This window comes from Tamandua tetradactyla, chromosome 12, assembly GCF_023851605.1.
Source record: "Tamandua tetradactyla isolate mTamTet1 chromosome 12, mTamTet1.pri, whole genome shotgun sequence".
In the NCBI taxonomy this organism is placed as follows: Eukaryota; Metazoa; Chordata; class Mammalia; order Pilosa; family Myrmecophagidae; genus Tamandua; species Tamandua tetradactyla.
Window position 1 is genome coordinate 50016739 of NC_135338.1, and position 26354 is coordinate 50043092.

The 26354-nt window shown below is 40.3% G+C and overlaps 1 long non-coding RNA gene across 1 annotated transcript; it reads right to left on the minus strand.

Moving 5' to 3' along the window:
* Positions 1-26354, minus strand: LOC143651506 (uncharacterized). The gene is made up of 4 exons (XR_013159996.1): positions 26185-26354; positions 25437-25594; positions 2915-2954; positions 1-797 (listed from the first exon to the last, which is right to left on the minus strand). It is a non-coding gene; the product is annotated as an uncharacterized LOC143651506 (long non-coding RNA).

A 26354-nucleotide genomic window follows, 5' to 3' on the forward strand; every position in this document is an offset into this window, starting at 1 on the left:
TGTCTTAGTTTTATTCTTCCCAAAGCAGATGCTGAGATAAGGATTCAGGTGCAAGTGTAGGAGGCCCTGGAAGGGTTGTGGGGAGGAGATACAGGGAAGCTAAGGAAGACAATGAAGCTGGCATTATCAAGCAAGTTACTGCTGTGGTCAGCTTTGGGCACCCGTGGAAAATGTGCATGGCAGAGTTTCCCACAGAGGGCCTCCAGTCATTGTCTGAGGGGTGCACTTGGGGTGGAGATGGCACTAATTCTCCCTGCTTTTCCAGGAAGAGTGGAACCTCAGGCAAAAAGAGGCAGGGGTGGAAAGAGGCCTGGAGGGATACTGTCTGCCACCAACAGCTTCAACTGTATTCAGCAGCCTCTTTAGAAAGAGTGAGTTCAACATCCCAGACTTACTCCGTCACATGGCATCCTTGGGAGGTGAAGGCTCATTTTCATTATGCAATTTTGTTAAATAAGTCACACGGGGACAAAAGATGACAGCCGTAGCCCAGATGGCATGAAATATTTGTAGCACACGGAAGAAAAATGTGAACCTTCAGGAACACTCTGGGCCCTGCCAGGAAGGCTGCAGGATCTCCAACTGTAAAGGGTGAGGCAATTAGGTCTGTAGAACCTCAACTCAACCTGAATAAGAAGCAATCAAGTGCTCGGAGAGGGAAGCATGAGCACCAGTCAACACTGCAAGCAGTAGCAGATTAAGAAGTCTACGAGGCCCAAGAAGCAGCCCAGGAGCAGAAAGCAGGACTTCATTGAGACAGCTGCACCCTCTAGTCTTCATTTCGTTGGGATGACTTTCTAAAACAAACAAGCAAACAAAAACCTTACTTAAAACATCTTCATGTTCACATCTTTTTATCTTTCCTCCTTTCAATGTGCCTTATTATACGAGTAAAGCACTCTCATCAAATGAAATATCAGCAATACAGAATTGACACAATGGTATCGATGGTTTATCAACTGTGAAAGCTGAGTCACCCCCCTCCCATCGCCATCTCTTTCTTGTAGTCCCGGCATTAAGTTAACTGTGAAATGATTTCAGTGGTTATGATCTGTCATCTCAACCTGCATTTCAGCTTTTCTTTCTCAATGTATTTCTCAAGCATTCTACACAGAAGTTTAACTGTTCCCTCTCACAGGCTTATCTCCACCACACCCCCTCTCACTGTTCTCCCTGGACCTCTATTAGATCCTCCAAGGTGCCAGTATGTCTCTTCCATCCCCAAGACATTTGCATACACTGTTCCCTATCTACCCAGACCACAGGCACCTTGTTAGGCATACGGATCCTTTGGGTCCCTGCTCACTAGTTGCTTCTCCAGGGAAGTTTCCCTAAACAACACCACATCCCCTGATCCTCCTCTACACCCAAATAGCCCTGGGTATGTTTTTCTTCATAGCACTTAAGCAGTTAGAGCTTTATATTTATGTGCGCGATTGTTTGATTAATGCCTGACAACCTGACTACAATAAAATCTCTAGATGGTCAGCCACCATGTCTATTTTAGTGCACCATACCCTCAGCCCCTAACACAGGCCACATATCTAGAAGTTTGCTCTGTCAACTCGACTTTCTAGTGGTTCCAGAACCTAGCCACTTCTCATGACCTTACTAGCTAGCACCCAGTCTCCACTGGAACTGTGACAACAGCAACCCCTGTGGTCTTCGTGGTTTCCACCCTTAGCCCTCACAGTCTATTTTCCACCCAGCAGCCAGAATGATCTTTGAAAAACCTAAGTAAGATAATATCACCCCCGTCATATCCTCCAATGCCCTTTCAGGTCACCAGGAATAAAATCCCAACTCCTTTACTGTGCTTACAAAGTTCTCTTTTTTCTGGTCCCTGTCTACTCTTGGGCTACATTCCAAACTCTGGTAACCTATAGTGCACACCTCCTCATGAATCCATCCCCATCTACCTCTCCATTGCCATCGGCACCACTCCCCACTTCTGCTTCTTCTTCTGCTTCAGGAATCCCTGCACATTTGAAGTGGGAGCACTGGAAGAAGGCTGAATAAAGGGACTGTGTACAAAGTGGGGAGGGCTCTTATCACCTGAGGGAGGGAGCAGTTACAGGACGCTGGAAGGAGAGAGGTGGGTGGAGAGGGTCACATGCCAGGAGTTGTATCGTTGGCTCATTGCCACCTGGAAACTCCCCCACAAGACCCCCTTCCTCCAAATTTCCTTCTAAGGTTTCCCATTGGGTGAACTCAACTGACAGCCACAGGGCAGGGTGTCCATCCTTGCAGTCCCTGTAAGTTGGCCTACCAGACAGAGAGTAAGGGGAGAAGGGTAAAGAGAAGACATCAAGGAGCAAATGGAAGGAATCAGGCACAAGAACCTTAAACAGACCCAAATGTCTCTGTCGGGGGCTTAACATATGAATGTCCTTCTATCTGGAGCACTTTTCTCCTTCCTGCCTTCTCCCCAACATGCCATCAAATTCTGAGATACTCTTCAGTGGGCTAGTTGTCCCTGCTATATGCCCAATAATGCCCTGAACCTCCTCTCGACATATTGTACATAATTACATTAATTATCTGTCTCTCCCACTACATAGTAAGGGCTAAATGGACCAAAATCCAGTACATCTTGTTCATCATTGTCTACTCAGCACTTATCTCTGTGCCTAATAGATACATATTCAGCTAATTTTTGTTGAGCTGAATTCGACAGGATTGTTATTTTATTTCCTTAATCTATATTTTAGTCATAGTTATAATACTCACTGATCTCCATACATATTCTTAACACATGTTCAAGCAAAAGATAGCTTTAAAAACTCACTTAGACATATTCAAGCCACGAAGGTATACAACATATACTAAATGACTTCATCAGCATTTTAAATAACCAATTTACAATTATATCTTTACAATTATCTACCATACACACTGAGGATAAGAAATTTACCTCTTTAGGTCACTGTCGTCTTATCTGTAATTTGTCTTATCTGTAATGAAAGAGAGTTTGATCAGCCAGTTATCATGGCGTTGTCTAACTCTAAATTTCTGATAGTACAAGTGAAGGGTGGCATAATCTCTGTGTGTTTGCCTCAAATGCTATCAGAAATACCACACATGGGTTGACTTAAAAGGAATTTAATGATTCACAGTATTGAGTCTAGGAGAAGTGCCAAATGTACATATTGTCTAGGCTTGTTTCTCCCAGAAGACTGTAGTGTTGTTGTGTTGGCTTCTGGAAATCCTTGGGGTTCCTCGGCTTTTCCCACACATGGTGATGTTCCTCTCCTTTCCCTTACAAGTTCCCTCTGACTTCCTGCTTCTCCCTATGACCTTCTTTCTCCTCTTAAGGCCTCCAGTGTTCCAGATTAAGACCCACTCTTGTTCAGTTCACTACACCATTACTAAAAGTAACATCTTCTCAAGGTCCTACACAATGGGTTCACACCCACGGGGACATGGATAAAGATTGAGAACATGTCTAAATCATGGTACATAATTCAACTTAGCACAGTCTCCTTCAAATCATCACCAGCATTTTATTCATCTCTGTGCTCCCAGCCTGGTATTTGGGATGAAGGAACTCAAGGAAGCCAAGGGCACCATCCTTTTGCATCTACATTCAAACTCAGCTCTGCTGTGCCTTGGATGTGAGAATCTGGACAATGATCTGAAACCCTCAGAGCCTCAGTTTCCTCCTCTGAAAAATGGGGATAATGGTGAGATGATGCTTTCAAAGAGCTGAGCACAGACCCCAACTATAGTAAGCTATAATGAAATGTGCATGAATATACAACCCAATTGAATCTAGGAATCCAGACAAATTGCCTAGATTAAATAACGAAATGTACCTTATTTCTTTCATATCATGTTTTCTAAAATACTGAATGATTAACATAACTGTCTACTCTCTAGTTTCATAAGTAGATGTAAATTAATTCCTCATATTTGTGCTAAAACACCAAACATTCCTAAAATGTACAGTGAGTATTTACGTGGCTATTGTTAATACACTTACACAGAAGGCATACACTGAATTTGCTTATCTTATTTTTCATGGGTAAATATATACATCAACTGATTATATATTTAATTGAATAAAAGTATTTACATTTTTGTAAGGTTTGTGGGCAAGAGCTTTCTGTTTCTAATAAAAAAAACCCCACTTGATTATCATATTGCTACCTAATTATTCTTGAACAAGATAGAATCTGAACTTTTTATTGGGTTAAGTCACAGCTCAGGAGCCACATTATTTTACAAATCAAGTCTCCAACTATGCCATAAAATAAGAGAAGGTATAACAATAAATTTAATTATCAAATGTGACTTTTTCTGCCAATTTTCCCCCTTAATTAACCATTTATGCTGTAGGTTTAGTCCATCTGGTTTTCATTCGATAATAGAAATCATAAATCCTACACACCATCCGCTGATTCCTAATCCTAGAAAAGACTGGTATTACGTTAGCAGCATAATGTGTTTATCTTTCCTCCTGTGGAAATAAATGTGCAACTTCATAGTGGATTAAAAAAGTCAACTGAGAAATTTCCTATTACAAACATGTACGGTATCTTAATTTCCTAGTATAATGGCAGGCAGACTAACATAATTAATTATATTTTAAATGCAAATTGTTGACAACGGTTCATCTGGTTGAAATTACTTAAGCCACATCAACTCTAAAGAAAGTCCTGCTTTGTAATTTCTAGTTTTTTTTCTTTTCATATAAAAATAATTCCACATTCTCTCCCATGCCCGGCCATCTCTTTAAAATTTCACATGATGTTTAAAGCACCATTGCTGTAATTCCATAGAGACAACTAGGCAAATACAAGTGATTTATATGCAGATTTCAACCTATTTACCAAGTTTAATAGTAAGAGACAAAATATTATATGCAAAATGCATTCATTTAAATTTTTGATCAGATCTTTCTGCTGCTTGATGAAACAAGCAAGTTATATCTGTAAGGAGTAAATATGTTTCAGAATAGAAATCTCAAACCGGGTTTATCTACAATGAGAGACCTAAGCAACAGTCTGGCTATCTGATTCATTAGTTTCACTCATCTTCTTGACTGACAAGGATCACCGCAATGGAAAGCAATCCTGAAATTTCCACAGTAAGCATTAAAGTAGCTGAGATAATGACAGCTCTCAAGCCAGCAGTGCTGTGGTCTGATGTTTCCCAAAAGGTAGAACACGTGCCACGTGTGGCATACAAGATCATTTTAGGAAGCATGCTCACACTGGTTAACTTTGCAGTTGTGTTTGTATATCAATGCGGTCTAGAGTAAACAAAACAGATATATCAAAGCTATGATTTCAAGGATGTTATAATTTAGGAAAAAGCACAAATACTTAAAAAGAGGTGAGCAGATTAAAGAAAAACATTAAGAAAATAATAATGCAGGTCTTATATGGAAATGAAAGACATAGTGATAGCTGTAGATAGGAATGATGGAAATTTGGTAAACACTGACCTAATCCAATCCCTAATTCTATAGTTGAGGAAAATAAGATCCTGAATGGTTTTAAAAGTTTCCCCAGGATCCTATAACTTGTCAGAGGCAGTACAGACTCTATAACTTAGAGAGTTTATGTATAATGTTCAGAATTGACTCCCTGTCTTTAGACCATTTCTTTAAGCCTTAAAAAGCTTAAGAAGTAAGAATGCCTGGGTCAGTGATAAATTTAGATAGTCTCAAGCTATTTATATATTTGATGTTGTTTCTTTTTATGGCACAACGGATGGTTCAGTCATCATCTGATCGGAATAAAAAAGGTGCTAATGAAAGATGATCTCACTTTCAGCTACATTTAAACAGAGTAATATTGATTAGCCCTGTTGTTGTTAGTTTTGAGTATCGATGTAGAATATAAGAATGAAAATTATAGTCTTCCTCTATGTACTTTGCTAAGCTAACTTTTGAGCCTTCTAACTTAATTCAGTTAGGCTCAAAATCCCACTTTGACTCAATACCACTGAGGCCTTTGAACATTTTTTGCTTTGTAGGTGAAAGTTATCTATGATATGTTCTGGAGTTTTCTGAAAATGGAGAAGAAAAATCCACATATACTTTTGCCATAATCATATGTGAGCCGGCTCTTACCAGCGAAAGTAACTCTTCCCACCTCCGCGTGTCAGTTGGTAGCTTGAAACTATCATCCCACATATATAAGAGCAAGTATTTATACCCAGGAAATCGGTAATCAGCAAATGCTACAAATCATGGCTTCTTTTACAGAGCTAACCATTTACCAGCACACCACTGCTTTGAGCAATATTGAGGGTGAGCAGAAGTCAAACCCTTTGGAGAGAACCCAACTTATAGGGACCTTACAGAATGATGTACAGATTAAAGTTAACACCAGCAAAAGGCTTTACAAGGGAGTGAGAGAGAGAGAGAGAGAGAGAGAGAGGCAGCACAGGTGCTCAAAAGGAGCAGGTAACCCTTGACATGTGGGGAGAGAGCATTTGGCTCTTCTCTTTGTTTTCCATGGGACTTTAGTACAGTTTGAGTCCTGAGAAAAAACTGATTCAAGTAGTCAGAAATGGGTTTTCTTGTTATTCTGCAGACTAGAAAGACAGTTCCTCGGGCTGTTTGGAAAGTAAAGATGGCAGGTGATGTCTTCTTCAGAAAGACAAATTTCTAAATAAAAGCATTCCTAAATAAAAGCATCCATGAATGGGCTAAAAACGTGCTTTCCAATAGAACTTTCTACAGTGGTGAAAACATCATATATCCATTCTGTCTACCAAGATAGCTAGTAGCCACATACTGCTAGAGAGCATTTTAAATGGCTAGCCCAAATTGAAACGTTCTGTCAGGGTAAACCATACATTGGATTTCCAAGCCCTAGTATGAAAAAATAATGCAAAATATCATATTAAAAAATTTATATTGATTACATGTAGAAATGATCTTTTGGATGTATTATATTATTAAATATTAAAGCTTACATATTTGTTATTAAAATTAATTTCACCTGTTCATTTTTATTTTTAAAATGTGACTACTAGAAAACTTATGATTCCATGTGCAGCTTGCATTATATTTTTATTAGATACCACTGAGCTACATCCTGAAATTCTAAATCAGATGCTGGAGAAGGGAAAAGAGTGTAGAGAATCAAAAGGAAAGGACAAGGTATAATCACAGCTAAATTCTGCATGTCTCATAAGATGAATGCTGTAATGGAATCTCCTCTTCTGCACTGAGTTTTAGACTTTCAGGAAAATGCATACAGAATTGCCAGCATGTTGCATAGGTGAGAGAGCAAAGCACCCCACATATTTGAAACCATGAACCATGTAAACCTGAAACTCAAGGATACTTCCTGTTTCCCTCAAACCTCCCCGTGGGTGGGCTGGATGATGACACGATGTGAGAAGGTATTTTTGAATTCTGTAAGAACTTGGGGTTAAATATTTAGATCCGGTTCCATTAAATATGTCCCATTTCTAGCCCCCAACAAATTTACTTCAGACCACTCTCTATATCTCGAAATCCAGTGCCTCCCTTTCACAGGGAGAAACATAAGGCATAGGTAAGGTGTAAGCACCCCCAGTAAATCAGAAGGATGGTATAAGGCCATAAATCTGAGTACAGGACTCAGATTTCATTATTTTAATTTCAGGTCTTCTGTTTATGAAGAAAATTAAGACACATAACACCATGATGCAAATCTACTTGATGTCAAAGATACGTTTTTTTGGTCTATATTCCAGAAATAGGCTTGGCTTCTGAATTGTCATCAAAAGAGTCTCAATGAGGGAAACTGCTTTAGCACAGAGGAAAAAAAATTGTTGAATGTCAACATTTCAGAAAAAAGTGGGGGAGGGAGAAATTCATTTGTTCTGCTATATAGAAACCCTAACCTTCATGTCTTCAACTGTTCATTTTCTTAACATCCTTCTAGTTAGTGAGATGAAGATTGTGTCCTAATGAGAAAACTCAAATCAAGTATTGGTTAAATAATTCCACCGCCCACATCCCCTGCAAAACTGCAAAGAAGGAAGAGCATTGAAACCCTGAGGTGTAGCCTGGACAGTAAATGAGTCCTTACTGTCCCCACGTGCTCCTTCCCGGACTCGAACATTCACCACAGAGAGCAGGAACTGTAAAAATAAACTATGCTTCTGAAGAAGTGAAAGACATTGCATAACGGTGCTACCCTGTGTCTACTAGAACAGCATGTGTGCATGCAAACAGAAAGCTCAAAAAATAGCTGCCATTCCAGACAAATGTTTCTTTGAAAATATCCAGCCTAAAGAAATGTCTGTGGCTGCATACTTAGAGTAAAAGCTTTGTTATCTGATATTGGGAAAATGGAGTGACATTAGCTAGTCCAAATCTGGTTAAATCATGTTGACCTCTCCCAAGCTGTAAAGCTCAGTGCATTTCTCTCCTATTTATTTCCTTTTCTCTTCCTAAGACCCATACATAAAAGGAAAGGAATTCATAGAAGAAAAAAAAAAAAAGGGAAAGAAAAAGTATCGATTTTTGCAAAAGCCCTGTGAGGCAGAAATCTACCTCTTCCTTCCATTCTTTTCATCCCCAGGAACAGGAGGAATGAGAAAAACATTTCGACTCAGACACACTGTCAAGTAGAAGAGGCATCTCCTCCAGCTCGCTCCTTTGTTCCCTGCCCTCTCCCTTTTCTGTGTCCCCTCCTACAACATCATAAGGATTTTGCAGATATCCTGCAGATATCTCCTCCTTGGATAACTACCCCTCCACTGATTCACTGATTCATACAATAAATATTTTTAAGCAACTAATATGCAAGGTCTGGGCTAAGAGCTCGGAGTGGGGAGTGGGGAGGCATGGGGAGAGGCAGATAGATGCAAAGACAAATAAGACACTATAACTTTCTGAAAGGAATTTAAAATCTAGGGGAGACAGATATGAAGATGGTAATAAAATACTGAGTATACATGTGCTGTGATAGCGCAGTACAGCAACCAGAAGGAAACCTGGGAGAGGCTTTATCTGCAAGTGCCTAGTGGTCCTATGGGGCATTGGACAGAAGTCCAAAGGGAAAAAGAGTAGAGGCACTTAGGATTGTTGTGAATTCAGTGCTTTCAGGTTAGAGTAGATGAAACAGGTTGAGTAAGCATGGTGTTTAGCTACACCCAAGTCTTAACAAAGAGAGGCCCAAATGGACAAGATGCTTCCATCAATAACATGTCTGTGGGGCATCCTGTGTCCAAGGTAATATTATTTCTTTGCTGATGGGACAGAGTTTCATCTCCCATTTGGGAATATTGTCAGAGCCCATAAGGACAAGTCACTGGCTTGGTGTTTTCAGTAACTGGGCAGTCCAACCCAAAGTTGGAGCCAAAAAGATGTTCGAGAGGACAACATGCATCTGTGGTCATCAATGGCATCCCAGCAGCCTCAAGGCTTTCCACCGACAGGGGTCGGCAAGACTTTACTGTTGCAGCAACAGGAGGCTTCACAAATAGCAGACTAGGAGGGAAGGGAGATGATGGACACTGCAGCACAGGGCTTACTGCAGATGGACAGACCGGAGGCACCCTGGAGCCTTGTTCATTTATGCCCAAATGTTCACTGGGCATCAGGAATGATTACTTCATTGGATAAGAGTATAAAGGAAAAGTACAGTACAGAATTGAGAATGTATACAGATGGCAGGGTCAAGGTAGTCTGAGGGGTTATAAAATGCTTCTCTGAGACAAGAAGTAGTTTAGCAAAGGTTACTGGTTGGAGAAGTTCCTACAATTGCAGGTGGGGGCAGAACCGTGGGTATGATACAAACAGCCAAGGCTTGCCCAATTAGATATCCCAAGATCTTGTATTTGTCCAGAATCAGGAGCAATAGAAAAGAGGAACAGACAATAAAGATATATTAATGATCACCAATGAACCCTCTGTAGTTGAGGCAGAAAGACTGAATTTTCCGGACTGAAGTCTGAGAAACTGCAGACAAGAGGATTTGAAAGCTCTCAACAACTGGCATAACTGCACCAATACAAAAGTGAGTGATGAATCTCATGTGGTCATGGGCAGGTTTCCAGTTCACTAACTGTAGACAATGTTGCATGATGGGAGCAAAAGAACAGTGACCATGTAAATGGAGGACCCAGTGGGCATTCCCCACCCTGCTCCCATGCCCACTACTGGCTGAGGATGCTAACAGCACCCAAACAAGAAGAGGTGCTTTTTAACACAAGAGCAACACTTTTGTATACCCATAGACTATGTTGGTAATACATGTTGTTTAAAAGGTAGGCTTGTAGGGCAGGCCATGGTGGCTCAGCAGGCAAGAATGCTTGCCTACCATGCCAGAGGACCCGGGTTCGATTCCTGGTACCTGCCCATGAAAAAAAAAAAAAAAGGTATACTTGTTAACACACTGTTCAATAAGTGCTTATGGAGATCAGTCATGGTAATTTATTTAGGAATTGTGAAATATTCCCCTTCTGTTGTTCCTATTTTATGAACTCTTTCAGATTTTTAAATAGCTATTTAATTAACCAGAATGGTCTCTATCCCTCATCCTGGTAAAAATGCTAGAGAGGATCTGCTTCTTAAATGGAGTGTTAGTGCGATGTAGGGCAGGGCGGAGGGCATCCCTGTTTGGATAAGCCAGATAAACATTACTAACATTGAGGAACTTGACATTTATTCCACAGGAGCTAGAGAGTCATCCAAAGCATGTGGGTGGGGGAGGAACCCGATCAGCTCTGGATTCAAGGAGGAGAATATGGGAAGGAAGGATTAGACTTCTCATACCCTTTATTTTATCACAACTTAACTGTCCGCTTTTAATCAGCATGAGGGTGATAGGTACCATAACGAGTATCTTAGTGCCTTGCACTTAGTAGCTAATAAAAGTCCATTTAATTACTTAATTAAATTTAAATTTAATTTAAACTCCTAGAAATGTAATGACAACCCTCTAGAAAACAAGTTTTAGAAGAGGAGAAGGAAGAGGAAACTGGAAACCTTTTGGGAAAGGGAAGAATTTGTGGCCCAAACTATCATCAGGTGTGTTTACTCTCTCCATTCAAGTCTATTTCCCGTTACATCCACATCACTCAAACATATTTGCTTCATAATGGGATAGTTTATTCATTTGCAGATTTGCATTTTAAAATAACAGGCAGAAATTTTCCCTAAACTCTTCTGGGGATAAGTTGCTAGAAAACAGCTTTTATTGTATTTAAATCAGTGCTGTTTTTACTGTATTTAAATAACTGCATACCTGTATGTGGCTCTCCGCTATTCCACATTTCAGGACTTTTGTTGGGACTGTCATTGCTTCAGTATTGACATATACTCTAGTCAAGAATCTGTATAGCAGGTCACTTAGTGAAGGGTGAAAAATAGATCTCACTTGAGGACTTCTCCGTGTTTGAATCACTTGAATGAGTGTTGGCTCTTCTTGTTTCTTACTTTCTGAAAACCTGCTTATCCTCTGCCATCTTCTTCCCTTTCCTTCATTTATCCATTTCATTCATTCATGCAGCTGTTCACTTAACATGTATTGACTGAGACATATTGCATGTCAGACACTGCGCTAGGGACTGAGAATAGAGACAGGGAAAAGTCCAGTTCTTGCCATCAGGAAGGTTCTGGCTACTGGGGAAGATGGTATTTAGAGGCATGGGGATTGCGGGGTTCCAGGAGCACAGAGGAGCCATATCTAATGGAGATTGTGGAGTCAGGGAACAATTGTCAGAGGAACTGATGCTTCAGTAGGATCTTGAAGATGAGTACATGCTAGCCAGAGCAAGAGGGAGAGGGAAGTTCCAGGCAGACGCAAAGAGGTGCATTTCCTCTGGTCTCTTGCAATCTCTTATCTCACATCAATCTTCATCTTTTCTTAAATTGCTCGTACAAAGTAAATGGAAGCGAAAACAGTCAAAAGCAACAAAAGAAAAATATTTTTGAAAGTGTTGCTGCTAAATACCAAAAGAATATTTAAATCTGCATGCACTTACAAAGAATATAAGCATGCAGAAGGCGGGGGCTGTATTTTTCTAAAAAGTATAAATAGTTCCTGGGTCCCCACGGGTCTCAATTTCCCAAACTAGAAATCTAGAACCACGTGCTCAGTGGATTACCTTCCTCGACCACTACACTCCATCAGTTCCTCATCTTCCCTGAATGCTTTGAATTACCATCTAAGACATTGGTAACAGACAGTCTTGAAGGGTTATTGACAGTGAAGACCAAATGAAAACCATAAGAGAGCTGGCAAGGCAACAGATAAGCAAAGGATATTACATTCCTAGATCACAGTTCACTTTCTAAAAGCATTAGAAAGATTGGGAAAGTGTGGGGGTGTGCAAAGGGAAGGTATTTGTTATTTTTGTAAACCTGACTAGGCATTTATTGTTAGTGAGCCCCAAAACTGATCTTAATGAGGACTCTGCATCTGAGGCTCTATTCACTGGTCATAAACTTGTGCAGCACTTTAGCTAGTGACTCGGCACTGATGTGTACATGTGAGGCAACTCTGCTATTTTAAAACCATTCTGAAATACAGGACTTGTGAGGTTTTTCTTTAAGGAATCACCAGCTAATGCAAATGGATAATTATTTTTAAATCCTTAAAAAAGAGAAAACTGTTGTGATGCTTTTCACCATTGGACCATACTAAAAGATTCATAACCCATATTGATTGTTTTTCCCCCCCATAGACTTCTCAACTTTCAGTAAGCTTCCCTGTTCCTACACACTCTGCTCTTTCCTTTTTCTGCTATCTCTGGCCAACTTTCTAGGCAGGTCATTTTCTAAAACCATATATATATATATTTTAATTTAGTGATGATATCTGGTTTGAGATATTTGATTGTTCAGTTGCTCTGTGAGGTTGTGTTGGAGACATTCAGGGATAGACAGGTAACATTAGGTATCTCTGTAATGGACAGAATTGAATTTGCCTTTGATGATTGTGCTGGTTTGAAAGGAAGTATGCCCCCTAGAAAATCCATGTTTTAATCAAAATATCATTTCATAAAGGTAGAATAATCTCTATTCAATACTGTATGTTTGAAACTGTAATCAGATCATCTCCCTGGATAATGTGATTTAGTCAAGAGTGGCTCTTAAACTGGATTAAGGGACGACATGTCTCCACCCATTTGGGTGGGTCTTGATTGGTTTATTGGAGTCCTATAAAAGAGGAAATATTTTGGAGAATGAGAGATTCAGAGAGAGCAGAGAATGCTGCAGCATCACGAAGCAGAGAGTCCACCAGAGAGGGACTTTTGGAGATGAAGAAGAAAAATGCCTCCTGGGGAGCTTCATGAAACTGGAAGCCAGGAGAGAAAGTTAGCAGATGACGCTGTGTTTGCCATGCGCCCTTCCGGCCGAGAGAGTAGCCCTGACTGTGTTCGCCTTCTCACTTGAGAGAGAAGCGCTGAACATCATCGGCCTTCTTGAACCAAGGTATCTTTCCCTGGATAGATGCCTTAGATTGGACATTTCTATAGACTTGTTTAAATTGGGACATTTTCTCAGCCTTAGAACTGTAAACTAGCAACTCATTAAATTCCCCCTTTTAAAGGCCATTCCGTTTCTGGTATATTGCATTCTGGCAGCTAGCAAACTAGAACAATAATCAACTAAACACGGCCAAGCATTCTGCTGGAATCAGGAAGAAAAGCAAGGGAATTAGGGCATCATCTTAGAGCATCCCACAGTGAAAACTGCAAAGAGCTTTGCCTTAAATACATTCTTACCTCCCTATTTGGTGCCATTCTGTCTCTTTGGGTGGCCCATCCTTGCCCCTCACCCCTAAACATCTAACCATTTCAGGGAGTTAATTCTGTTTCTTTAGATGCCCTGTTGGAAAGCAATTGCTGATAGGGTGTTAGTAAAACAATCAAGCCCAAAAACAACAAAAAGCACAGCAATCACAGCAAAAAAGTCACCTAACAGCATTGGCAACATAATTCATTTATTCCCTCAACAACCAGTTGCTGTGTGCCTATGGAACGCCAGGTACAGTTTTGTTAACGAAGATGAACTGCTGAATGCTTAGAATACAGTATGGTAAATGCTGTGATAGGTGTATGCACCGGCTGCTGTGAAAGCTAAAAAAAAAAAATCAAGCACCAGAAGCCGAGCTATTTTGTGGCTTATACCCCAGAAAAAAAACATGTTCTTAATCTTCACCCACATTCCTATGGATGTAAACCCATTGTAAATCGGACTTTTGAAAATGTTATTTTTAGTTAAAGTGTGTCCAATTACATCAGGATGGGCTTCAATTCTATTATTGGAGGCCTTATGAGAGAAAGCCAAGTGGAGGAGCTGATAGTGGAAGTCAATGGAACCTGGAAGAGAAAGGAGAGGACATCCCTATGTGACAGGAAAGCCAAGGAATGTCAAGGATTCCCAGCCAACCTGAACGCCACCAGGCCTACGAGGAAACAAGCTTTCTAGCCTCTGAAACCACAAAACAATAAATTCCTGTTGTTAAGCCAACCCATTGTGTGATATTTATCACAGCAGTTGGAGAAACTAAGACTATGCATGCATTATCTCAATTCCTACCCCCCAAAATCATAAGAGATAGTTAACAGGATTATTCACATTATACAAATGAAGAAGTGAGGTTAGGAAGGATACATAAGGTGCCCAAGGGCACACAGTGAGTACCTGGTAGACCTGGAATTGAATCCTTATTGGCGTGACTCCAAATCCATGTGTCAAGTTCTAGTCTAGCTGCTTTTCGGAAGAGAACATACTCAGACTCAATTCAGTAGAGAAAGGACAGAAAGAGCATTCCAGCCGGAGGGGACAGCATGTTCAACAGTTCAGAGAGAAGAGAGTCAGAGCATGTTCAAGAACTGCATCTAGATCATTATGACTGGAAAGTCATAAACTAAAAGAGCAGTGGGTGAAGGGCAAAACACGGGAATCTCAACATTTTAGAGGAAAGGGTAAAGAGAAGCCTAAGAAGTAGTCTGAGTGGAGCAAATCATAAGAAAGGGATGACAATGAAATCAAAGAACAAAGAACCTTCAAGGTGGAAGGAGGGATTCAGCCGAAGGAAGAGTAAAAGCCTTCAAATCCCCAGGAAGGGGAGAATGGGATTTTGGACACATTGAATCCCCGTGGTTGGGAGAAATGTTTTGGAATAGAAGCCCTTTCTTAGATATACAAATTAGGATATACTGCATAGGGGACCACCTATTTCCAACCACCCTTGCCCACTGAAAAGGACTGATAATGGACAGTCTGGCTGATGGATGGAATCAGAAAATTTTACAGGCGGGCCATGGGATTATTTAATTTAACCATCTAATTTTTCACAAGAGAAAATGGAGACCCAGAGCTCTGCAAGTTATTTCCTGACACTGCATAGCTAATTAGGGAGAGAGCTGTGGTTAGAATTCAGATCATCTAACTCTCTATCTCAAAAGGAAATATTTCAGACATGTATTCTGTGCAAAAGATGTGAATAGACAATTCACAAAGGAAGTACAAATGGCCAATAAACATGAAAAAATATGTTCAACTTCACTCATAATCAAATTAGCCTCAAAGGTACAGGGAAACAGGCGCACTCATGAATTGCTGGTAGAAATTTATATGATAATCATTTTTTATAAGGCATTTTGGTGCTATGGTAATGAAAATACAGTGTAGAGATTAAAAGTGTCAATTTTGAAATCAGACTCGGGTTCAAATGTTATGTCTGCCAATAGCTGTCACTTAACCATTATCTGGGCTCAGGCCTCAGTTTCCTCTGAAATATGTGGATATTAATAGTAATTACCTTCTAAATTTTTGTGAGATTAAATGCGATTATGTTCATAAAGCATTTAGCACAGTGCCTAGCATATAGAGAGTCCAATAAATGGTATTATCATGATCATTATGTATAAAGAGTTTTACAAATATGCATATTTCTTGGCCCTGCAATTTCATATGGAGGAATTTATCTTACAGAAATTATCAGAACTGGGTGCAGAGATTTATGCACATGGATATTCACTGTAACATTATTTATAATAGTGAAAAATTAGAAGCATATATTTCCAACAATAGAGTGAGTAAATAAATGACGGTTCATCTGGTTGATGGAATACCATGTGGCTATTAAATATCATGCTGCAAAAGAACACTTAATCATCTGAAAAAACATCCATATGAAGGAACAAAAGCAGGTTACACAACAATAAAGAAGCAATGATGCCAATTTCATAATAAAACACATGCACCTGCGGAAAATGCTGCATGGCAGTTTGGTGGGAAGGAAAGGACTCCCAGTATAAATCCATGGTGGCCACACCAGTGCATGTCCGTGGGAGACACCTGTCCTCAAAACTGAAGAAAACCCAATCTGGTGGACAATGTTGTAAACTCTGTAACAAGATTAAGATAATATAAAGAATGGAAATAATTTCTGTTTCCTGATAACATCAAAACTATGTAAATATTTGAGTTTAATGAGCCATTCTCAATCTTCCAGGTTTGAAAAGATCTAAAAAGAAATTCTATTTTACAGTTATAAACTTATCTCAGCATGTTGGGTTTTCCACATTTAACATCTATTAATGCTTTTCAATGCCAGCATGAAAACATATACCTTAGACAATTTCCTTAGTGCCATTTCTTTCAGAGAACTGATTAGCCTAAATAAAACAAAGTAGTAAACTAAATAGGCAAAACCTCTGTGGACAAAGACTGAAAAAGAATGCTAGAGTGGATTTGTTTGCTGTTTTCTTCTATCAATGCATTCTAAGAAACCTGTAGAGGAATTATTGTATAAATGAGGAGAAAATAAAGAACCAAAGGAATGAGTGTTCATTTTTCCTACACAGTAACTAACACACATATGATTCCAAATGGTAGACTTCGAAAGAACTGAAGCACGCGTTAAATCATTTGTCTACTCTTTCTAGTTGTACATTATTTGTATAAGTTTCTGAACATACACACCAAACAATGCTACAATGACAAAGTCCATCTTTACGCTTTTATGCTTTAATTCACAACATAATTAAATTATAAATGTGCTCCTAACAATGTGCACTTGGCAAGTCTCTTAACCCATCAAATCCTCAGTATCCTCATTTGTAAGTAATTGTAGGGTTCAACTGGACGATTTCTAAGATTCCTTCTACCTCCAAAATTACACAGCAAACTATGGCCTAAAAACATGAATTAAATTTTAAAAATTGAGCTTTTCTTGGGTAAGAATCCATGTTTGATCTGTTGAAATTATAAAATGCCTAGGTTAATAGTCTTTTATGTTAAAAAGACCATGGCAGGTGGTGCAAGGGTAGTTCAGTGGTAGAATTCTCGCCTGCCATGTGGGAAACCCGGGTTCAATTTCTGGTCCATACACTCCCCAAATAGACAAACAAGCAAAAACAAACAAATGAAAAACCAAAAAAGAAAAATTCAACAAATGGTGTTGCAATAAGGGGATACTCACATGAAAAAAGAATGAAATATGACCCCCACCATACAGCGTACAAAAAAAAAAAAAAAAGAATGAAAAGACCACAGCAGAGTTCAGTAACTGCAACAGAGACCAGACAGCCTGCAAAGCCAAGAAATTTACCATCTGGCCCTTTACAGAAAAAAATTTGCCAACCCTTGTTTTACTTTCAGTTTACAGATTTATTATTCTCTCTATATAAGACTAGCAAATTTTGATAAACATTTTTAAGGGGGCTTTTAACTTTTAATAAATTTAATTAAACTTCTTTAAACATTTTAACTACATTTATATGTTTGATGTGTTTGATTTTCTTTTAAAGTCACTCTGGTGCCTATCTTAACAAACAAAAATCTTCTCAAGTGCTTGTATTATTCTTATAAATCTAGCAAATTAAACTTACAAATGTGTTGAATCTCAAGTTCTCTGCAATGTCCTAATATTTTATATAAATGTGGAAAGATTTCAATTGAAAAACTGCAAATCTAAATCAATTATGGTTTTTATGTAGAATAACAAGACTGACCTGTTTAACCAAGAGGCTAACTTCTCAAACAAAAATGAACAAATGCAAAGAGATTCCTTCTTGGCATAAAAATATAAATATTATGGGTTCGATCCTCTTAAATGTTTCTATGCTTAATTCTAAATCATCTCAGAGTTAAAATATGTCTACCAATTGAAGAAATAATTATGTTTTGAGGGCTGTCTTTTCAGCTGTCATACTGAAGAATGACTAGCAATAGCAGTGGAGATATTGATTTTTTTGCCAATCCTGATGAGACATGCTAAGTCCCGTTCCTAAGCCACAACAGAGATGCCAAAAAGTATAGGAAGGGGTGGTCACGCAGCATGTGTCTATGTGCTCAACAGTAGAGACTAGAAAGCTTAAAACCACCTTATCTGAACTCTCTTGCAGTTGGGATCATGAATAAAATTTTAGGTTCAGCACTCATGTAAAATTTGAAATACAGAAATGAGGCAAAGTCCTGCTTCTGCTATTTCATCAAGCAAGCATGGTCATGGAGGCGTTTTATTTTTCTATGACAAAGTTTTCAGAGGACAACTGTTTGGAACTGGCCTCTCCAGAGGAAGAATCCTGGTTGTGGTACTCCCCTGCTGCCCCCAATTATGGTAGATTCCAGACCATGGATGTAAAGCATGGTTCTCAAACAGGCAGTCAATATTAATTTGAGTATGATCTACTTATCAATTAAGATGTAAGGCTGTCAGTTTTGAGTGGGGCTCCAAGCAAGAGAAGGCTCTCAAGCCAAGCCAATGCAAGCAGCTCTGCAATGTGGCTTTTATGATCTAGAATATCTAATAGTGTGCAAAACTATTCAGGAAAGTTCAGGATGTTCTATGGAGGCTGTGGTGAACCCTAGGAGATTTACAGCATAGGATTTTAATATTTTGGAATAAAGCTACATCCTTCCTGGCAAATAACTAATTTCCTTTTGAGAAACAGCTTCCAGACTGCTGAATACTTGGCCATGGAAATCAAAGTGATCATAGAACCTGAACTGTTCATCATGAACTGGGTGCTGTATAATCCACTAATCTACAAAACAGGCATTACATGGAAGCAGTTTATAGGATAGTGAACTCGAGCAGGTTCTGATGGTCCATGAGTTGGGGATTCACACTCCCCTAACACCTACTCCTGTTAAATGTCTCCTGCAACCCACACTGGGAGTTTCCTATAATTTTAAGAAGATAAAAATAAAATATAAAAAGATGGATCCTAGTTCACAGATGGTTCAGCATGACACGCAAGCCCCACTTGACAGTAGATTGCTTCAGCATTATAGAATCACTCAGAGGTGGGGATCAGCAATTCTCCCTGTGGTTAGAATTTTAAGTGATTCATCAGGTTGCTTACTTATATGGATCAAGAGAGAACCAGAAGTACATGTTTGTGTGACCACGCTCTCAGGGACTTGGGGGGAAAATGGTGATTGGTAACAGTGGTCTGGGAAGTAGATATGTGTACAGACTTTCTGGCATGGGCCCTGGGTGTGATGCATCCCCTAGGTTGGCTCACCACAGGGCTGTAGTGGGTTCTAAATAATAAAGCAGACAAGATGCCTTGTTCTATGGATATGTCAACTGCTTTCTGCAGCTACCCCAGAATGTCCTCAAAGTGTTAGTGAACAAAATAGCCATGTGTTGGGGATTGAGTCATGTCTTCCACAAAGAGCACATTCAGATCCTAACCCCAGGTTCTGTGGGCGTGTACCCATTCATAAATAGAACCTTTGAAGATGCTATTAGCTGAGGTGTGCCCAAACTGAATGAGGTGGCCTTAATCCAAGGTAGCTGAAGTCCTTATAAGCAAAGGAAATTGGACACTGAAAGAGAAGCTATGGGGAGCAGCCAGATGCTGGAAGTCAATGGGACCCAGAAAAGAAAGGAGAAGATATTGTCATGTGTATCACTTTGTGACAGAAAAGCCATGGACTGAGAATCACCCACAACCATCCCCAGAATTCCACCATCATCAGGGAGAAAGCATTGTATGGCTGATGCCTTGATTTTGGACTTCTCGTAGCCTCATGTCTGTGAGTCAATAAATTCCCATTGTTTATGCCAACGTGCTGTATGGTATTTATTTTAGCAGCCAGGAAATGAAAACACCATGGTAGGAGGGCTGAAGGTTGTATGTGGGCACAGTCACAAGGACTTCCCCGTATCCAGGCAGATCTGGACACTACTCAATGCTGATGCTCCATTTACTAACTGCAGGCGAACACTGAGCCCCTGGTAGCACATCATACCACCTGGAGGCAGGTCTTGCATACTGGATTTTCCATCATAGACGAGCCAACCATTTGTCCTCATTGGAAAATTTGGATCTGGATTTCCCTTTTCTGCCTGCATGCTTCTGCCAGCAAGCAACAGCACCAAATATCTGTTCTCACAACGCTCCACACATTATTTTTTACCAAGAAACTCATCTTATAGCAAAAAAGGAGGATTCACAGATCCTATTATGTGCCCATCACCCACAAGTCTGCCCTACAGAAAGAGGAATGGCCCACGGAAGATAGCCAAGACAGTACCTTGCTAGGTGCTTTCCATCAGGATGTGGTTATGTGCTCCTAACCAGAAGACATTAAGTTTCTGTGGTTTCTCCCATAGACAGATCTCATAGAACTGCAAACCAAGGGAGTGGAAATGAGAAAGACACCTGGCATTATTATGCTTGATGACATGTAAAATTTTTTATTCACATCTCTGTATCTTTGGGTGTTGTTGATTTAGACATTTGTGGGCCTAAGTGCGGCAGGCTTGAGTAAGGAACACAAAGATAACACTGAACCAGAAGTTGAACTGCCACCTGGTCATTGGGCTCCTCAGGATTGTTTCCTGCAGGGAAAATTAAAGTTGCTGCCAAACTAGGCAGCCCAGTGGATTCTCTGAGTGCCTTCTGTGCATAGTGGTAAAAGATAGCGAAAACTCCAGCAACCTTAGAACTCAGATTCCTTAAGAAAAAAGGTTTAGGCCATGCCGCCATACAAAGAACTCTGGTTACCTACAGCAATGGCTAGAAACAAAGACTACTAGCAATGGGTAACAGAGGAAGAAAATACCAGCTATGGACTTGTGAGAACTTGATGGCTTGTGAGGAAATGAGGACTACTGTATAATTTATATTTTTTAACCACTTTCCTTTTTGTTCCTTCTCTCTTTCCTCTAATATTTATAGAGGACTTTTGCTTGTTTGTCTGGTAGTGATTTACTTTACAAGTCATAGACTGTGGGACATAACACTGGATTGTGACTGAATTAAAGGAAAAAAAAAAAAGAACAATATCCAGGGATGGATTAAGTGAAGTATTGCTCTCCCTTTGGGATAGATAGGGCAAGTGTATTTTCAGTTGTAGGTTAGGGAGGGTTGCTATGATTTGGGAAGGAGAATGAATATGAATGTTTAATAGCACGAAAGGTGTCCTGTAGTGGATAAGGGAGATAAGTGCTCAACAGCCATTCCAATCTTCTTTTAACATGTCTTCCTATAATGCAGACATGGGAACATTACAAACTACATTTTTCAGACTTCCCTGAAGCCAAGTTCTGGATATAATTTAGGTTCTCATGATGCTCTTGCATGATTCCCGCTTCATCTCTGCTCTTTCCACTGGCAACATGGTTGAGGAGTCACTTAGTGTTTTTTCAGAAGGGTTAACAAAGGTCCCTATGTTTACTCACTAGTCTTGTAGGTTTCAAAGGAAGGCATGGGGAATCCATTTTGCTGGTGCAGATTTCAGGGAACGCCATGCTCTGGAGCTGGCAGCTGTGGTGCAGGCTCCCTGCTCATGGTGGCTTTCTGAGGGGGTGGTTTCCTAACGGTGGCAGATTTCTGATCATGGTTGGGGCAGCAGGGCTCCCAGGCCGGGAGCTGCAGTGGCAGCATCACAACCAGGCAGACCGTTTTCTGATGTGTGAGAAGCAGTAGCTCCTTTGATGAACCAGTTCTGTTAAGGTGATTTGAATGTTTCTTGAGCACTCCAAACACATCTGGAAGCCATTTATCACCCTATACTAAATCTCTTTCTGCTTAGACTCCTAGAGTGAATTTTGTTCTCTGCCAAGGAATCCTGACTTATAAAACATCTTCCCATCTAGGTCTCAAGTCTTTGAATTCATCAGAATTCTCTGTTTCTTTTCTCCCCATATCCTTTTCCTATGTAGTAGGTCTCATACTTTTACACATATATGAGAACTCTCTCTCATGGCATTGACTTATAAACATTACTCTAGGTCAGTTCAGAATATTTTTCATTCCACTTGATCACCGTAGGTGCCTAGTGCCCTCTTGCTGTGATTTAGCATCCCAAAATATCTATGTACACTTTCTTCCAGCCACTGGCCCATGCTCTGGACTTTCCTCTTCTACTTGTCTCCCTCCCTCCTTAATCAAAACGTCTGTTTAATGTCCCGATAGAATCCTATTTATCAGTGGGTAATCCAATCTAATAACTTAGACTAATAAATAACAACTAATAAATATTAATCTAACAAATAACCCAATTATCATTAATTGGTGATAATGAAACAATGTTTTAATGTTAATAATAAGGATGATGGTGATAGCCATTGCTGACATTTATTGTTTGCCTAGTAAGCACTTTATAAGAATTATCTCATTTAATCCTTAAAAATCCCCAAGCCCAATGAATTTATTTGCGTTATCCCCATTTTACAGATGAGAAAACTGAGGCCTAGAGAGGTGGGGGAAAAACAACCAAAACTTGATTATGGTCACACAGCTAATAAGGGTTAGTTCAGGACTTGAATCCAGATCTGAGCTGTCCTGTCTCTTAAATTCTATTCTGTATAGACTCTTGAAGCCCAAAGGAATGATTTGAGAAATTTATAAGACCTTGCAGCTGGATGGAAAAAATATTTTAGGATTATAGGATGGGGGAGTCTTCTAATAACAGAAGCATTTATATTTTACTGAGATGGAGAGAGCTGAACAGAAAGCATTAAGAGCAAAACAAGAACATTAATCATTTTGTGGTAACAATTATTCCTGTGATAACAAAAGCATTTTAGTTTATTCCCTTATTTATGAAATAAAACCAGGAAACATAAATATTTTTTATGGAAGATAAAGGTGTATAGGTAAACGATGGGGCAAAAGAAGAGGAATCTGGAAAAATGGAGAAAGGTTAGCTCATTCTTATGATAAAATGCTTCATTAAAGGGTACATATTATGATAAGCCTTTAAAAGATTAAAGTGGTATAGATAAAGCAGTAAATAGAGTTCAATGCAGGATTAGATAAGAGGCTGGTTGTCTGTAATAACGATAAGATGCTTAAAGCTTAAGGTCACTGATTATTTGCAGAAAAGGAAAAGGTGAGCATGCAAAATGGATTTCGTATTTGATAAATATTAGGTTCTTGAGAAAACAATCATAAATGATAAAGCAGAACGTTTGTAGTCCTGAAAATAAATGGAAGGTCATTCCCAAGTTAGGAATTTATGTGTAAAATCAAGTGTGGTTATGAACATTTCAATATTACTAATAAAGTGGGGCACTGCAATAAGTGCTATAGGCTCCTCTGGTGTCCATTTCACTCTCCAAACTGGTCAATAAAGTGTAAGGAGTGAAGGTTGGGCAAACTCATATGCATAATTGGACCTCTATTTACAGGGAAGAATCAACCAATCGAACAACTGATCTGGTCAGTTCCATCTGCCATGCCAGGAATATACGGCAAAGCTGACTTGATTATTTGACAACGTGGTCCTAAAGACACTTACCAATATCCTGAGTCCTGCCGATGAATAAATAACCTCTGTGAAAAGAACTTTTTGAACAACCAGAGAGACGAAAATCATCAAATAAAAATTAATGTTTGCAAATGTTACTTATTTTTATTATAAACTCATTGTCATTTCTGTTACTGTAACATTTAAACCATCCAGTCTGAAAGTTCAATTTAGTGATCTGCCTTTTGTATAAAGACATTAGGTACACATGGTTTCATAGGTCCTTTATTTTTCAATAATGTAAAACATGAGACTATTATTTTCAAAACTTATCCTCCATTCTCCACTATGCAAATGAAAGGGGTCTGCGTTGTTAATGGGGGGAGAAAAGAGATCCAGGAGAAATATATTTTTTTAAAGTACGTAAACTTTTATATGATCACTTGTCCAACTACAATTACGTCCTCAAACTAATATGTGAATGTGGTTTTCAAAGAGATTAACCACTCTAGCAAAGAGAAGAATTAAAAAGTTTGAAGAAATGACCCTCTGGAGTGGAAAAGGTTAGCTATGACTGCTGGTGAAAGGTACTGCGGAGGATTCTCATACTAAGATTATGGGGGTTCACGTCCTCAGGTTCAGGTGTGTTTCTCAATCAGCAAGGTGCTCAATTCAAAGTGATTGCTGCGCATTTCCTTGTTGATCAAGAAAACGCATAATCTCAGCCTAGACAGACACGGTCACCATAAAAATGAATATAAGAAACAGTATTTTGATTTAAACTTCCCAGCGGCCGCAGATACAGAAAAATGTATGCAGGAGAACACTGCATCTGAAAGCTCTGATTCGAATAAATTCCAAAGAGAATGTTGGCTTCACATTTGATGGCAAGCTTTTCTCGCTCAGAGCCCTTGTCAATTTGATTAAACTCACAAACACGTGACTGACTCCGCCTCGGTTAAAAATACTCTCAATTGAGCCAGAGGATGACTGAGAGCGGTGTGGCTTTGTCTCTGTGAGTGGGTCCTTTGGCACAGCGACCCTGACACTAGCTAGAGGGGTTTACGTTTACATTTAATAACCCACCAAGGAAGCAAAGAGGGATTTATTTAGAAGAATGCATATTCAAGTCCAGAATTCAGAATACCCTTCCAGGCACGGACGTTTTTAGTTTAAAGTGGCCCTCAAGAAACACACTTATTTTCAGTGTTGTTTTAAAAGGCAGAATTTGGAAGCCGTTCAGTTTTCTGCATATTCTCTTTCCAAGTCAAAAGATTTTTTTAGGTTAAAAAAAAAAAAGTAAGGGTAAGGGGCCAGACGTTAGGCCTCTGGAAAGAAAGGTCTGACGAGAGGGGTATTGGCCGTTAGGCCGCTTCCACGGGTTGCGCGTGGTGCGTGGACGGGGACCCGTCTCCAGGGCAGAGGGAAGGAAAGGTCCGAAGACATTCCAACACCCCCCAGCCCCCCAAATTTACTCAGCCTAGAGCTGTTCCCGACGACCAACCATATGCCCACGAGACAAACTGGAAGGCCCCCAAGCCTTTAGCCTGCCCGGGTAGGCGGGGAGCAAGTCAGCTGGAGACAGCGGTGCGGTGGGCTGGAAAGCGGGAGCCGCGCTGGAAGCCGCCCCGCCGCCCACGCGGGGCCCTGAGCCCAGCTGCCCGCAGACGCCACCGGCGTCGGGCGCGGCGGCCGCGCTGCCATGGCAACGGCGGCCCGCCCCCCGCTTCCCGGCGCCGGCGCTGCTAGGAAACCGGCAACTGGCGTCCGCCCCCGCGGCGCGGTCCCTCGGCTTCTACCCTTCACCTACTTCTGCTCAGCCCGGACGGAGGTGGGGGAGGGTCGGGAGAGGCGGTCGAGAAGCCACGTGGTGGCCAAGGGTCTCTGGGCTCCTCCTTTTAGGCCGATCCTTCCGAGCAGAGGTGACGTCTGCCTTCCCCTTGGCTTGCAAGTATTGTATTCTGTGCCCTAGGAGGGAAACAGCGCTCAGCAAATTTTAGTGAAGGAAACACTTTGACGTTGTCCCTCCCCACGCTGGCTCTAAAAGGACAGTGAAGTCCCCAAACATCGTTAACCGCCGCTACCCGCCGTCCTCTCCAACGCGAACCACTTCTTGAACTTTACCCTGCACCAGTAAACACTGCTGAGCATATACATACATCATCTCATTTTTAGTTCTGTGATGTAGGACCTATCTTCATTTTAACATGGAAAAAAAATGTGGCCAAGGTCACACAGCTGGTTGGGGTGGAGCCAGGATTTGAGGTCCAATCTTGCTTAATTTCAAAGTCCCTACTTTGAAAAATGCTTGTTTCCTCTCCTCAAATTACCTCTTTGCCAGCACATCCCTTTTGCTATCCAAGCACATACTCCTACACAAATTGGGACACACTGTCTGGAACAAGGTCTGACAGGGGATTGTCCAGCAAATCTGGGACACACAGTTTACACTGATATATCACTGATAATTTACAGATGTCCAGTCTGTAGTGTACTGCTGGAATCACCACTTAGGATCCTCAAATTCTTATAGAAAGAACTTAAAGCAAAGAATTTACCAAGATTGTATTGACCTCTGGAAGGTAATCCATGCTGGGCTATATACACTGTGGGAAATTGAAATTTCGTTTTCCTAAACAGTTCCTGGCCACAAAAATGGCCGTGGATGAGGCCGTACAGTTTGGTTTCCGGGGCAGCAGGTTGAGATCAGGGCTGGCACTAGCCTTGG